This window comes from Notamacropus eugenii, chromosome 5 (assembly GCF_028372415.1).
Source record: "Notamacropus eugenii isolate mMacEug1 chromosome 5, mMacEug1.pri_v2, whole genome shotgun sequence".
Classification (NCBI taxonomy): Eukaryota; Metazoa; Chordata; class Mammalia; order Diprotodontia; family Macropodidae; genus Notamacropus; species Notamacropus eugenii.
In genome coordinates, this window is record NC_092876.1 from 172,927,636 (window position 1) to 172,943,746 (window position 16,111).

At 37.9% G+C, this 16,111-nt stretch overlaps 1 protein-coding gene and 1 long non-coding RNA gene across 5 annotated transcripts in view; one reads left to right on the top strand and one right to left on the bottom strand.

Annotated features, from left to right (window-relative positions):
• Positions 1-16,111, top strand: part of LOC140505477 (olfactory receptor 8B3-like) — a 40,898-nt gene that overhangs the window by 10,879 nt on the left and 13,908 nt on the right. For 2 of the 4 annotated variants that reach the window (XM_072611497.1, XM_072611496.1), the window contains 3 exons: positions 3,277-3,711; positions 4,596-4,637; positions 8,153-8,620. The gene's annotated coding sequence lies outside the window, so the exon portion shown is untranslated. Of the gene's footprint in view, positions 1-3,276; positions 3,712-4,595; positions 4,638-4,791; positions 5,526-8,152; positions 8,621-16,111 lie in introns of those variants that run through there. The other 2 variants (XR_011967522.1, XM_072611498.1) reach the window with 2 other exon arrangements.
• Positions 5,623-7,487, bottom strand: LOC140505478 (uncharacterized). Its single transcript, XR_011967523.1, has 3 exons — positions 7,367-7,487; positions 6,874-7,041; positions 5,623-6,018 (listed from the first exon to the last, which is right to left on the bottom strand). It is a non-coding gene; the product is annotated as an uncharacterized lncRNA (long non-coding RNA).

The following is a 16,111-nucleotide window of genomic DNA, read 5'->3' on the forward strand; positions in this document are numbered from 1 at the left end:
ACTTTTCAATCTAGTTTGGACCACCTTAGGGAGCAACCACCCTTTGTTTGACACATCTGTTTACACTGGGACTACATTAGGAAAATTCAATTGATTTAAAATATGACAAACAGAATATCTCATTGACTTAGAGATGTATATTTTGAATTTTTCTAAAAGTAGAGAAATTATACAAGCCTTTCTGCTCATAGATAACAAGGTCTTACTCTTCCCTTTGGAAATCTGGATAGTAACCATTTTATGGCTAGAATTTATTTAGACGGCTTATAGTGCTATATCGATTCTTCTTAGGAAAACTGGCACCTGAAAGCCGATCCGGAGGGCTCTTTGATCAAACTTGAGCTTGAATGTCTGTCATTATTTTCTCTTTTTTGCTTCTTAACCCCACTTCTGCCCTTCAAAAAAAGCCCTTCCTCTTTCTTTATCTTCTTCCTTCCTTCCTTCCTTCCTTCCTTCCTTCCTTCCTTCCTTCCTTCCTTCCTTCCTTCCTTCCTTCCTTCCTTCCTTCCTTTCTTTCTTTCTTTCTTTCTTTCTTTCTTTCTTTCTTTCTTTCTTTCTTTCTTTCTTTCTTTCTTTCTTTCTTTCTTTCTCTCTTTCTTCTCTTTCTTTCTTTCTTTCTTTCTTTCTTTCTTTCTTTCTTTCTTTCTTTCTTTCTCTCTTCCTTTCTCCCTTCCTTCCTTTCTTCCTTTCTCTCTCCTTTCTCTCTTTCTTTCTCTTTTTCTTTGTGCCTTTCTTTTTTTCTCTCTTTCTTTCTCTCTCCCTTTCTTTCTCTCTGTCTTTCTTTCTCTCTCTCGCTCTCTTTCTTTCTTTTTTCCACTTCTTTCCACAATTGTTTGGATGCATGAAGATCTCTTCTAAGTCAAATGTCCTGACTTTCTTTCCAAAGCTCATGGAACTCATGCTGAAGGCAAGCTCTGAATCAGCTCTGGATATATTGATGATAATGCCATTCCTAGATTTTAAGATGATTGGTTAGTTCCAAACAACCAGGAGAAACCATATCTTTACAATTTTGTTTTCCTCTTGAATCCTGTGTTCTACTCAGCTCTGGTCTTTTCCTCAGAAATACTTGGAGTCCCTTTATTTCATTAAAGATCAATCCCTTCTTGCCCCTTGTGTAGAACTATACTTTATTATGCTGGGTAAATTATTCTTTATATAAGCCTACATATTTTTTTTCCTATATCATATTGCATTATAACTGAAATCAAAAACAGTGTCATCTACCTACTTCTACCTCCACTTGAACAAGGCTATTCTTTCAATAAGTGGTTTGTCCTGCCCAAATCTCTAAATGGAAGTGGGAGGTTACTCCAATGTACACATTGATGATCTCCTGGTATAACTGTAACCTGAATGCCAGCATCTAACATATCTCTATTTATAACATACACATATACACATACACACATACACATATGTGAATATTGTTGAAAATTATGCTAACTCAGTGACCTATTTTTCCCAGTCCTGCTTATCAATAAATGTTAGGGGAGGTTCAGGTGGGGAAGGAGACATCAGGTGTGCAGCTTTTTGTATTACCTGCTCTTTGTCACTTACCCTATCTGCCAATTGTTATGTTCTTGCTACCTTGGGAAGGAACTGAGATGCAAGTGTACAACCGCTTTTGGTGAGGCGGACCTCTCTGGATTGTCTTAAAGTTACCTGTGAAACTTGTCTCCACCTTAAGGTCATTGCTGATCTCTAGGGATCAGCCTGTCAACCTATGACTACCTTGATAATACTTATAATGATATCTTTTTCATTCTCTTTGTCCTGAGTTTTGCCTTGTTTATTGGGGTGAAAGGTCAAAATGAAGAATTTTCCCTTCACTTATGTATATATGTATATATAGTATGTATGCATGTATGTGTATATACACATGTATATATGTACATATATATCTATATTCTCTCTTCCTCCATATATGTGTGTGTGTGTGTATTTACATCTGTAAATATATGTAAAATCCCCATCCCATAGTTACTCAGTCATATGGTCTCCAGTTTCTGCAATTAAAGTGGTTTGAACCTAGAGGAACTTCAGCCATTGCTTTAAGGCGACTCCTTTCAATAGTCCCTCAAATCTACATCCTAAAACTTGGGTGACTCTGAACTCCCAGGTTGGGTAGAGTGTGATGAAATATGGTGGCAGAATGACCAGATAAGATGGATTAATGATTAGCAAGACTTTCAGGAATGTCCTAAAACTGTGGTAGCTTAGAATGTCCTTTACTACCCAGGGGATATTTGGATGTAGTTTTATTAACACCTCCTAGACTGATCATCGATAAAATTTTTATCCACTGCATGCTTTAGAAGTCAAACTCAAATCTCCTTATGGGAGAGTATCATCATACTCTAGTTACCTAACATGGTCACAGACATTGTGTTTCCTCCCATTGTTCCCAGATCACCTATTTGTGATACTCCTTTTGCCAGAAAGCTTCTGGGCACCTCAATTTTCCCCTCAAATTTTATCTATTGATAAGTCTTGTGTAGTTGAGTGGCATTGACGGCCCCTAGATAAGGTCTGACTCCGTTTAGGTGGAGTGCCTGCTCAAAAAACATTTTCTAATTGTATCAGATGCAAAACATTCATTAGAAGTACAGGATTGTGAGGAGAAAACATAAATCCAATCCACCAAACCCAGGAGTTTAAAAGATCCCACTCCTGCTTTTGCTGTCTTATATTGGGAAAACGACTACAGAGAGAATCAATTTCTTCCTATAATCTCCCTTTATAGAAGGCTCAAAATCTCAACCATCTTTCCATTTGCCACCAGCTGCTCTGCTTGTTTTCAACTCCACCATCATGATCATCACCATATCCCGAACCCTGACCCTTATACTGCTACTCCTCATTCATTTTTTTCAGATTCTTTTTTGTGCATCGTCTTCCCCCATTAAGTGTCTTAAGATCAGGGACTGTCTCTTTTTCAATCTAATTTGTCTCCACAGTGCCTAGCATTACTCTCTGGCACATAATAGGTGCTTAATAAATGTTTAGCATATCATATCTTTATGGGTCCAAATTACTCATTTTATCGCCTCAAAAGAGACAAAGATCATCTCTATCTGGAGGATCCAACTGATGATTTTTGTAAGTTCTCCCAGTTGATGAAATTCTGCAATTGATAAATACTCCAGTTGTTGTAGTTCAGTTGATTTTTCAGTTGTGTCTGATTCTTTGTGACCCCATTGGATTCTTCTTTGCAAAGATACTAAAGCAATTAGCCATTTTCTTTTCCATTTCATATCAATCATTTCCTTGTAGGTTTCTGGCCTGTCTAAAGAGCAGAAGGACAGTACATGGGACTCTGAGAAATACTAGAAAACAAAGAATTCTGGAGTTGCTTGAGTAGTAAGAGAAGGCTCTTTGTCATTCTGGAGGCTGACATTCCCAACTCCTCACTCCCAACCCCACCCCTAGATCCCACTATCCCACAATCATGCCATTCTACTTACAAGGAAGTGGATGAGGAGGAGGGGGAAAGACTGAAAGAAGAGGAAAAGAAGACGACCTTATTTTGGACACAGTAAGGGATTCCACTGAGGAGTGCTCCTAGAGGTGAAAGAAAATAGAGACTTTACACTGGATTGAGGCCTGGGGGTTTTAGTTCCTGAAAAATCTACTTGTCCTGTGTCAGGGTGAGTCAGAACTTCTGGAGGCAACCAGCACTTGGAGGAGTAGGAGTGCACTGATTTCCAGGTAAATGTGAAAAAAGTCAACAAGAGAGGTTATAGATTGGGGTGGGGGAGCTCTACCATGAGGCAGTGTCCTTTCTGACACCTATAATAATTGGCATTGTTCTGAAAGTGAGGAATGATTGGATAAGATAATACACATAGCAAGCCCTAAAAGGCAGATACACTACCTAGAGGAAAGAACCCAGAATGAATACTTTGGAAGCTTTGATTATTTGAAAAATACAGAACAAAGAGAGGGATGACATGATTCTAGGGATCCTGACTCAGAGAAAGTCTAGAATAAATAGAAAAAGAAGATGGATAGGGAAGAGTAAAAGAAATCCTTTTTTTCAAAAGAAGCACCAAAAATGAAATTTTAAAAAGCTGATGAACAGGACTAGCTAAAGGAGAAGAAAAGAAAGGGGAATCTACATGAAGGGAAAAAAGAGGGGGGAGAAAATATAAGCAGATCAAAGCAAGTGAGAGGAATTAATAAATAAAACTTTAAAGGGAAAGGGAGTAACAAGAAGAGGGAATCAGGAGTGAGAGGAAGAGTTAGTAGGAAGAGGGCCACCTTTAAAAAAAGATTGAAGTAACTGAAGGAACATTATATTGTATTTACAGCAAAAGAGGGGAAAAATCATAACTTCAATAAAACCCAATTTTGAAGATAAATGATAAAGTAATTTTGCCTGCTGGAATGCTGATGTACTCTTTCAGAAGGGGCAGACTCTTTCTTGATCTAGGATTGGCAGAATACTCTTTCTTTCTACTCCATAAGGCTCCTGACTTCATTTGTCATTTCCCAGAGGAAAAGTAGATGTATAGTCTTTTTTTAAAAAAGCTAGTTTCCCCAGTGAGGGAACTCCCTTTGACTCATGGTTACTATCTATTTACATTTCTCAGATTCCTATTGGTCCTTATGCAAGTGGTTGACTGGAAACCAAGGTAAGGAAGCAATCTGTATCTTGGGGGCAAGTTCATTATTGACTGTTTGTGTGTAATTGAGCTATTAGGTCCCAGACTCTTTTCAGGGTGAGGAACACTTCATCTATACCTAAAAGGACCTCACTTTTCATTGTCAATGTTTTGTTTCTTCTAGCCTTCAAGTTTGCTGAAATCTAAACTGGGTATCCCTTTATGGACACATGGTTCTGAACCCTGTGGAATAAAATTGCCTATAAGAACAAACTCTCCTGTCTGCCTCTGTGAACATCAATGCCACCCCCATGCTGCTCTGGCTGCCTTCTTGATTGCTAGCCTAGTGACTTCTGAATAGCATTCTGGGGTTTTTGAAGAAGCTCACTGCTGTGTCCCTGAGGGCACTGCCTCTTGGGAGTTGTCAGACCAGTTGGTTATCTAATCTTACCCCACTCTTTTCCACTTCTCATGCAGGAATTAATATAGTAAATATAGATGGCACTGGTGGGAGCAGATGCCATTCAGTCAGGCAGAATGGTATGACAGCAACACCCTAGGGAGGAGAAAGTTAGGGAATGTCCCAGGTCAGAGTGACAAAGAGCCTTCCCTTTCTCATGTAATCCCCAAACTCTTTGTTTTCTAGTATTTCTCAGAACCCCACCTATTTTGCTCTTCAGACAGGCCACAAACCTATAATGAAATAACTGATTACAAGAAGGGTTTCTATGCTGACACCAAACCTCAGATTCAGTACTGCCTGAGACGTACTTTGCTTTCTATGTGACTCAAACCCTGGATTTGCTTAATGATACATTTGTTAGGAGTGCCCCCAGTACCTTGTGGTTTCCAGGATATCCAGATCAGTTAACAAGTAAAACATTTATTAATCACCTGCTACATGCCAGGCACTGCTTTATGTGCTAGAAATGCAAAGAAAAGCAAAAGACAGTTCCTGACCTCAATGACCTCACAATCTTTAGATCTTTTCCACCTCTCTTGGCCCAGACTCAAATGAAAATCATATTTACTTTATTTGACTGGAATAAGGTAGAAACTGCAAACAAGACTGAAAAACTTCTCCATGTGAATATGGGTAAAAGTTAACATACAACTAAGTACAACAATTTGGTTAAATTTGCATTGATATACAGATGTTCTTATGCATTATCTCACCAGTCACAGCAGCTGAACAGGGTGGGGGCAATGAAAGAGCAGGGGAACCCAGGTATTATTACAGAGGGATGGGTCTGGGAGCATCCTCACTTCTATCCAGCTTTTAGGTATGTGTAGGGTAGATTGCACTTATTTTCTTCACAGCATAAGGTCCACAAAGGCTGTTCATCATTTAGGGTTTTTTTTTCTTTACAATCCTGAAAACAATCCAGCTCACTGTGAGAATATTCATATCCTGAAAAGGGATCAATACAATCACAATTTAGAATTGTAAAGGAGTAATCCAGGTCACTAGTCTCATTCATTTTAGTTATGGTAAGTGGGAGCTGTGTATTGGGTAAAGTGTTAGGCCAGGAGTCAGGAAGACCTGAGTTCAAATCCAACCTCAGATACTTACTAGCAATGTGACCCTGGGCTAGTCACTTAACCTCTGTTTACCTCGGTTTCCTCATCTGTAAAATGGGGATAATAATAGCAGCTACCTCATAGGGTGGTTGTGGGGACCAAATGAGATAATATTTGTCAAATACTTAGCCCAGAGCCTAGCACATAATAGGGACTTAATAAATGCTTGTTCCCTTACCTTCCTATTTCCACTGTACCATACATACCTAATATCTAACCCTCTATTTCTTGAAATTTGAAGATATGCCAAAAGATTATTCCCTAGAGATATTATGTCTTATTATCTTACATTCTCTCCTCCCTCTCTAGTTTCTAGTCAGGCCTATGTGGGACAGGAAGTGTAGTTTATGATGATCCTAAGAGGAATATAATGGAAAGAGTTGTGGAGTAAGAATGCTTGAGTCCCCATCTGTTGTCTACAATATCCAAGTTGTCTGACCTCAGACAAGTACCTTCATCTTTCAAAGTCTCAGTTTCATCACATGTAAAATGGTAATAATACCACATGAACTTACCTACATACCAGGGATGTTGGGAGAAAGCCTCAAATGGTATGTAAAGGTAAGATGTTATAGGGGAGTGAAAGGCTTCCCAAGAATTCACTCATGCATGGAGACTCCCCACCCTCACCCAGTGTTTGAGTTGGCCAGGTCAAGGCGCAAGGTTGGTGCCCTGGCTTCCTTACCATTTTCAACCTTCTTATAGAACACTTGGCTTCTGCATCCATTTTTCTTCTCCACAGAACAGCTCTGCATGCCACCTAAACAGGTACCATACTGAAATAGTTTGCAGTAATTGCACACAACTAGTTTTGCTTTCTGTGCATTTCGTTGAGCAAAGCCAGGCACTGCATCTTAGAGACAGGAAGAATAGTGTGTGGGTTTTTTTTTTTCAATTTCCTTTAGTTTTCTCATTTCTATCATACCTCCACTTGATGGACTTAATCTAAACAGGAATATACTGGTCGGAGTTGGGGGATGAAGCCTAGGGGAATTCATTCAAAGGGAAGAGAATAAAGGAAAATGATTGCATAGGATTTAAGGCTGGAAAGTACATTAGAGGTCAGATGTTTTCTACTATATCACCCCTTCACTGAGATTCCAGATGTGTGGTTGGAATAGGTAGAGAAGAGACCCCAGGCAGCCCCCAAACACCCATACCAGTATGCTAGGACTCACCCCCCAAGAAGCTGAGCAGACAGAGTCCCAGAAGGAGCAGCTTGGCCATATTATCCCTTGTTTACTTTCTGGCTATTGAGCCGTGGAACTCACTGATACAGTGACCAGAGGGTGGGGCAGATTCTGGAGCACTGAACATTGCCTGGTTACCTCCCAGTGCACCTACATGCTGTATAACATTCTGAACTGTAGCCAGAAACTAATTGGGACAGTAGAAAGAGAGTATCAAGGGGGAAAAGACAGTCTTTGGTGTTCCCCAACCCATTCTTGCCTGTGTTTCTCTCCTATGCAATCCCTCTCACTCTCAGAGATATAGGGTGCCCCAGTTATCTGTCTTCTGGGGGCACCCAAATCTTCTAATAGGGATGGAAATGAAGATATTTCGTTAATCAACCCATCAACAAGTATTTAGTGAATACTTCTTTGTTCTTAGTCACTGGGCTAAATTTGTGAGGAACATAAATATGACATGGTCCTAGCTCTCTCTGTCTCTCTGTCTCTCTGTCTCTGTGTCTCTCTGTCTCTGTCTCTGTCTCTGTCTCTGTCTCTGTCTCTGTCTCTCTCTCTCTCTCTCTCTCTCTCTCTCTTTGTCTCTCTCTCTCTCTCTCTCTCTCTCTTCCTCTCTCTGTCTCTCTCTTCTTTACACATACATACATATGTATACACACATATGGCCGACACACATATAGTATAGGAATTCAAAGAATCAAACATTCATAAAATCTTTGAGCGTTAGAACTAGAAGGAGCCTTTGAGATTATCTTGTCTAATCTTATGATTTTGCAGGGGAGAAAACTGTGGCCAAGACACATTAAATGACTCATTTCAAGTGATATTCTGCATTAGTGGAAGAACTAGGACTAAAATCCCAGTTTCCTGAATCCCGGTGCTGTTTTCATCACCATAATGCTGCCAAGGGAGAGAACATTGGGACAGTAGTTAAGAAAGGCTCCAGGGACAATTGAGACTTGATCTGGAACTTGAAGAATTATTGGCACATGAATAGGTAGAGTTTGAAGACATTCTGCATAGAATGTACAAGCTTTGCTTGAGGCTTCGGAGGATTTGGGTCCTTGCTTACTGGGCCAGAGGTGGAGTTTTCATGCCACACTTGCCATACACCAATGACCACTGGAAAGACTTGAGGAAAAAGACGAAATGACATATGGATTATTCCCCAGAGAAAATGTTTTGTGCTTCTTGACTTCTTCCAACATTGTTCTGGAAATTTCCAAATCTTCCTCTTCCTTACAGGTATGTTGTCAGACTCAGACTTCTTTTAAAAAAATGTTATGGATATATTTTCATTTAACACAGAATGTGCATTCAAATAAATGCACAAAAGTTTCTCAGATTGAATTTTTCATAAATAATGCTCCAAAAAAGTGCAGTTTTCCATGTGGAATATACACATAAGAAATTGAGGATGAGATCAGGTTTTCTTTTCTGAAGGTCTTTGAAATTTCCTTTTCCTATAAACCTCAGATTTTTTTAAACACCAATGCTACATTCTTTTTTCATCTCATCTCTGTACAATCATCATTGCACAGGTGAAACAGAAGGTAGTTCTCCCTTTTTGATTGTCTTCTTATAGATATGTTCATGTAGGAGGATGTCATAATCTCCTTTTCCTTGTCAAATGGCATTTCAAGTAGGATGTCATAATCTCCTTTTCCTTGTCAAATGGCATTTCAAGTAGGATGGTTTTGGCCATTATTCCTTTGAGCATAAGGTTTCCCAAAGGCTTTTCCCTTTGTCCCCATCATAGAAAGTGATACTTTCCCAAGCTCCACCTTTGACAGGAAATTTTGCAGTTGTAGCTTTAGTTCAGTGTAACTTATATGCCACTAATAGGGAGATATTAAACTGGAACATCTCTAGATCTTTGACTTTTACCCCCCTAGGAAGTGATAACATTTCATTTGAGGTTAACATCTCCCAGGGAATATGGCAGTATGTTAAGACCTAAACTGTCTTGTTACCATCAGTATGCCTTTACCACATTTTCCTTTATGTGTTACCTAAGACCATGGTTCTTATAATACTTTTGACTTTGAAAAAGTAACCAGTTATATCTATAGCATTACTCTACCTGATATAACTAGGGGAAAGTTCTTCTGTGCCAAAGCTTGTCTCTACAACTATGCAGATCATTAGCCCAAGTGTAGTTCCTTAGCAAACTATATCAGAAATGGATTAGATTGGATTAGGCATGACAACAATCTTGTCAGAAAAAGGTTACCTTCCATCAAATTTTACTTGGAATTTAGCATCTCTAGGTAAGTTTTTCATCTGTGGAGCTAAGATTTCCACCTCCCTTCTCCCAAACTGGTTTGGAATTTGTGGGATCACCAATTTAGTCCCTCCAGTCTCAGTCTTCAATCATACCATAGAGCTGGTAGGAAGAAGTGCTGTTGTTTGTCCTTTGTTTTCCAAGAGGGCCAATGACACCATGGATGATGTCTTGACTTGCATGTGAATTGGATTTAAGTGAGGCAGAGTTCACAAAGTCATCAGCCTCACTCTCTTCCAGAGTTATCAAAGTCCAGTGGCAGGACAAAAGTTCAGATGACTGATGATGGATGGCCTAGGATGCAGTGGAGGATGTTGGTGTCCTCTACATCTGACCAAGCTATAAGCACTCCACAGGGCTTCCTTTAGCCACCTTAATGGCCATTAGAACAACTTGTTCTCATCAACCCATTCCATTGGAGAAGTCTTCACATGCTTGGTGTAGATATCCTCCTAAATCACCAACAAGTTTGAGGTCTGTCAGTTATTCTCAACCTGGTTTTGCTTTGTTTAGGAAGATGCACTACTAGAAATCTGGGTGTATGGTGGCATAGCCATGAAAAAAAGAGAAACATTGCTGATTAACCCTGTGAATGAAAATGGATTAGCAATGAAGATCCTCTACTCCCTAGTCTAAACCATAGGTGTATCAGCATTAGAGTAGGCTACTAGAAACCAGTCACTTGAAATTGAGAAACTTTCCCAAGCCACTAGTAAATCCTCCCTTCAAATTGAGATGGATTTCTTAGCACAATTGGCCTTACAAAATCACATGATCTTAGACTTTATTATAAAATCACAAGGAAGGGCCTATACTATTATCGGTGGTCTGGTGCCTCCCCATTAATCAAAGGGGGGGACTGATGAAATAGAGCAAAAACCAGTAACAAAATGGAATTGGTTTGATGTGGGAATCAAGAGAACCACTTAGATTCTATCTCATGAACACTAAGTTCATCTTGTGCTACTACAATGCATTATCCTCTATCTTGTTTTTCTTCAAATCATCCATGGGAAACTAGATGGTATAAGTCATTTATTGTTTCAGAAATGCAGATGTTTACAATTAGTTAACCTCTCTTGATTCTGTAAAAACAAATATTGCGAAACCTACTTGTCCCCTTGCTAATTCAACCGAAAATCACTCTTGCCTACCCCTATGCTGGAAAGTTCCTATTCTTTCTTCCAATTAGAAATTAGATTATCTAATTTTGTATCCTGGTGAATTGTTTTTACAATAATTATTTAGCCTTATTTGATTAATTGTTTTTAATACATGAAAGTCTGTCTCATTCTGTATTCAGGGACTTTGGACTGACTGAGGACTCTTATTGATCCATTTATTATGACTGTTTTGCTAATAAATCATATGGCTTGGATTGTTTCCTAAGTTATTATTAATTATCCATCACACTTATAATGGCTTTCTATTATGTGCTGTAGGAAGATAGACCAGTCTAATACTGCAGTTTTATCTAGAACAAAATGAGACACTAGTAAAACCTGTTACAGTTAACAAAATGAGGCTTACTCAGACATAGGAAGAGAAGAATATTCAAAATAAGGAAATAATATTAAGAGAGACTAGAGCATTGATTCATTTGAGTAGCTTCCCTGTGTAGTTACTGGTTATACTGCAGGTCTGCCTATCAGAAAGCTAAGGAAGAAACCAGTAGTTTCCCTACTAGGGTATATCTAAATATGTATATACGTATATATGTAATTCCTTCTAAACATTCATAATATGGAGCTTTATTTTTGTCTAACTATAAATGTGGTGACTATTAATAGGGTATATCTAAATATGTATATACGTATATATGTAATTCCTTCTAAACATTCATAATATGGAGCTTTATTTTTGTCTAACTATAAATGTGGTGACTATTAATAGTGGTTTTGTTTTTCTTTCATTCTCAATTGGGGGTAGAGTGAGGTGCAGCGAAGAGAAAGCATATTTTTGCTGATATAAAAAACAAAATACTTTTTACCTTATGGACTTTTACCTCACAAACTTTCATTTAAAGAACAACAGATGTCTGAGAGGGGAAAGATTAAGGCCCCCCTCCCCTGCTATTTCCAAAAGTGATCCTGGACTGTGGCAGAGGAGTGAGGCTGGGTATGTTCAGTACCAGAGAAAGCAGAAACATTTTTGGGACTATGGCTGGAGACTAACTATGGCTTAAGGGAGAAAATGAGTGTTTGATGTTGATCCCACAGACAAAACTCAGAAAATAACAGTAAGGAGGACCTGAGGTCTAGGGCAAAATTATTCACAACATGGGATTAAAACAATAACAATAATAATAAATTACTAAAGTAAAATAAAATAAAAATGAGTAATGTCAAATGGCCACAAGCCCAAAAAAGAGCTCTTGGAAAAAACTTTAAAAGAAATTCAAAAATCAAATAAGAAGAACAAAGAAAAACTTTTTTATAAAAAGGAATGCAAAAAAAATTGCGAAAAGAAAGTTAACCAGTTGGAAAAAAAGGTACAAAATTTTAAGGAAGAAAATAATTCCTTGAAAATTAGAATTGGCAAGTAGAATATAATGACATAAGACACAAAGAAATAATAAAAGTAGAAAAATAGAAGATAAATTTGAAATATCTCATTAGAAAAATAACTAATCTGGAGAACTGATTGAGGAGAGGCAATATAATCAGACCACCTGAAAGTTATGATAAAAAAATGAATCTGCATACAACATTACAAGAAATTACTAAGGAAAAATTGTCTGAAGTTCTAGAACAAGAGGTAAATTAGAAATAGAAAAAAATCTACCATTCATCACCTGAAAGAGATCCCAAGAGGAAAACTTACAGGAATGTCATAGCAGTTTCAAAACTCCTGCATTCATAAGAAAATATTTTTTTTTATTTTAAGTTTTCATTTTTAAAACAGTTTATAACAGATAAAACAATTCAGACTTTTGGTCAGGTGATACTTCTTTTTAAAGCATTTACAATATGAACCACAAAAGAATTTTTTTTTTAAATATTGACCAACTGAGACACGAATAATATTTATGTTGCTGACTTCACAAGCTCTTGACCTAATTGTCTCTACAGTATTACTAAGAATTAAAGGACCCTAACTTATTGTTGTTGGTCTAAAGTCCTATGCCTAATAGCTTAATTTTAGACTTAACCTCAGATGTTCCCCTATTAATAATCTATAATTGAATAGATCTGGTATTAAGCTTACAAACCTTTTGACTATAGGAAATTGCCACCAAGAGTAGGGACATTGCAGGGATACAATATCTCCCCAACTTCATGTCAGTTCCAGGCAGGATTAGCTTGTCCACTTACATTCAGTCAGGTTTAAAGTCTGCCAGGTGTCAGTGGAGAAACTGAGTCAGGAGAATCCTACCTCAGCCCAGGCTGAACAGCCGTTCTCCCACCCTTCCCATGAGATTACCTTTTGCAGTTCATACCAGCATCTCACCAGCTTACTGGTATCATGTATTGGAGGCTCAAATCACCTTTCTTGCTACCCATACCTGGAGTTAGACTCAGAAGAACAGTCACTTAATAGTCCCATAGCATCTAAAAATGGCAAGTTCCAATACCCAGGTTTCAAATATGATTATAATTTCACTTTGGCTAAGGAACATCTTTTGAGGCAAGTCTTAAGTGGCTTACATGCCTTTCTATACATGTTCTAGTTCCTGAATAAATAGCAATAATAAAATCAAATTTACCATTAAAACCTTAACTTTTCCATCAATGCCAAATTTTACCTGAGGTTACCTTCCTCTAGGAAATTTAGACTGAAATTCTTTTCCCCAAACTAAAGATGTCATTGATTTATTCTCAGTAATTGATTCAGTCAATTGTTTTAATACTAATTGCTTTTACCTCACTTTGTAACATGTCCAATTTTTCTCCCCATCACTCCCCTCTCCCCGCTTCCTAATACCTTACATTCTGATTACTCCTTCCCTCAATGTACCCTCCCTTCTATCACACCCCACCCTTCCCTTATCCCATCTTCTCACTTTTCTTGTAGGGCAAGATAAATTTCTATACCCCATTCCCTGTAGTTCTTATTTCCCGATTATATGCAATAAAAATTCTCAACATTCATTTCTAATACTTTGAATTCCAACTTCTCTCCCTCCCCCCTCCCTCCCCAGCCCCACTGAGAAGGGAAGCAATTCAAGACAGACTAAATATGTGTTCTTTTGCAAAAGACTTCCATAATAATCATGTTGTGTAATACTAATTATATTGCCCTCTGTTCTATTCTATTCCCCCTTATTTTTTCCCTACGATTGACCTTGTCCCTTCTCAAAACTGTTTATTTCTAGTGACTCCCTTCTCCCATTTGCCCTCCCTTCTAACATTCCCCTCACCCCACTTGTCGCCTCCTCTCCTACTTTCTTGTGGTGTGATATAAATTTTCATATCAGATTTGGGGAGCATGTTATTGCCTCCTTCAGCCACATGTGGAGAGAGTAGCTTCATTTTTCCCTCTCCCCTTCTCCCTTTTCTCCTCCATTGAATAAGATATTTCTTATCTCTTTTATGAGTTATAGTCTGCCCTGTTCCATTTCTCCCTTTCTCTTCCTGGAATTTTCCTCCTTCACCCCTTAATTTTTATTTTATTTTAATTTTTTGTGTGGATATCATCTCTTCTGGTATAACACACCCTGTATTCTCTATCTATCAATGTGTGTATGTGTGTGTATGTACAATCTCTCCATCTACCCAAATACTGAGAAAAGATTCAAGAGTTAAAAATATTTTCTTTCCATGTAGTAATGTAAACAGTTCAACTTTAGAAAGTCTTTTTATGATTTTTCTTTCCTGTTTACCTTTTCATGCTTCTCTTGATTTTTGTCTTGGGAAGTCAAATTTTTCTATACAGATCTGGTCTTTTCCTCAACATGAATGATTGAAAGTCATCTATATCATTGAATGGCCATTTCTTCCCTTGAAGTATTATACTCAGATTTGCTAGGTAGGTGATTCTTGGTTTCAATCCCAGTTCCTTTGACCTCTGAAATATCTCATTCCAAGCCCTTCGATCCCTTAATGTTGAAACTGCCAGATCCTGTGTTATCCTGATTGTATTTCTACAGTACTCAAACTGTTTCTTTCTAGCTGCTTGCAGTATTTTCTCCTTAATCTGGGAACTCTGAAGTTTGGCCACAATATTCTTAGGAATTTCCCTGTTTGGGTCTCTTTCAGGGGGTGATCAGTGAATTATTTCAATATTTGTTTTGCCCTCTGATTCTAGAATATCAGGATAGTTTTCCTTGATAATTTCATGGAACATAATGTCTAGGCTCTTTTTTTTTGATCATGGCTTTCAGGTAGACCCACAATTTTTAAAATATGATATTTGTAGCTAAACCAAGAAGAATAAAAACAGAGAAAGAAAATCATAGACTAATTTTATTAATGCATGTAGATGCAAAAATCCTAAATAAAATACCAGCTAAAGGATGACAACAATATATTATAGAGATTATACATTATGATCAAGTATGATTTATACCAGTGGTGGCTTACCATAAGGGAAACTGTTAACATAATGGTTATATAAATAATAAAAATAATTATATGAATAGATGCAGAAAATGTTTTTGATAAAGTACAACACTCTTAAAAACATTTGAAAGTATTGGTATAAATGGATTTTTTCCTTAAATTGATAAAAAAATGATTAAAAACATAAATAAATCAAATAATAAATACAAATATAATTAATAAACTCAATATAAATAAAACCTAAAAAACACATCAGAAACTATTGTGTGGAGAAAAAGCAGCCCACCATCATAAATATTATTCAGTATCAAAGCAGGGCTGTGTGCCTGCTCCCATGCTTTTGAGCATGATGTTTTCAGCCATGTTGTCAAATGCTTTCAATGAGGACAAACAGAGCATCAAAGTCAGCTATCACACGGATGGCAAATTCTTCAATTTGGAAAGGCTACAAGCCAAGGCCAAAGTGGAGGGAGTGTTGGTGCATGATTTTCTGATTGCAGATGACTATGCACTCATTGCAGCCTCTGAAGCTGAGATGCAGAAAGTATGGATCAGTTCTCTGCTGCCTGTGCTCATTTTGGCCTTACAATGCATACCAAGAAAACACAAGTACTCCATCAGCCACCACCACACCATTCATATTTGGAATTGTTGGTTACAACAAATGGAGAAGTTTTGAATGATGTGGATAAGTTCACTTACCTTGGTAGTGTACTTTCCAGGAATGTACACATTGACAATGAGGGTGATGCATGCATTGCCAGAGCTAGCTCAGTGTTTGGGAGGCTCTCAATAGACTGACTACCAAACTGAAGGTCTACAGGGCCATTGTGCTGACCTCTTTGCTGTATGTCTGTGAAACATTGACAGTCTACCAGCACCAAGCCAGGAAACTGAATCTCTTCCATTTGAACTGTCTTGGGAAGATTCTGAAGATCACCTGTCAGGATA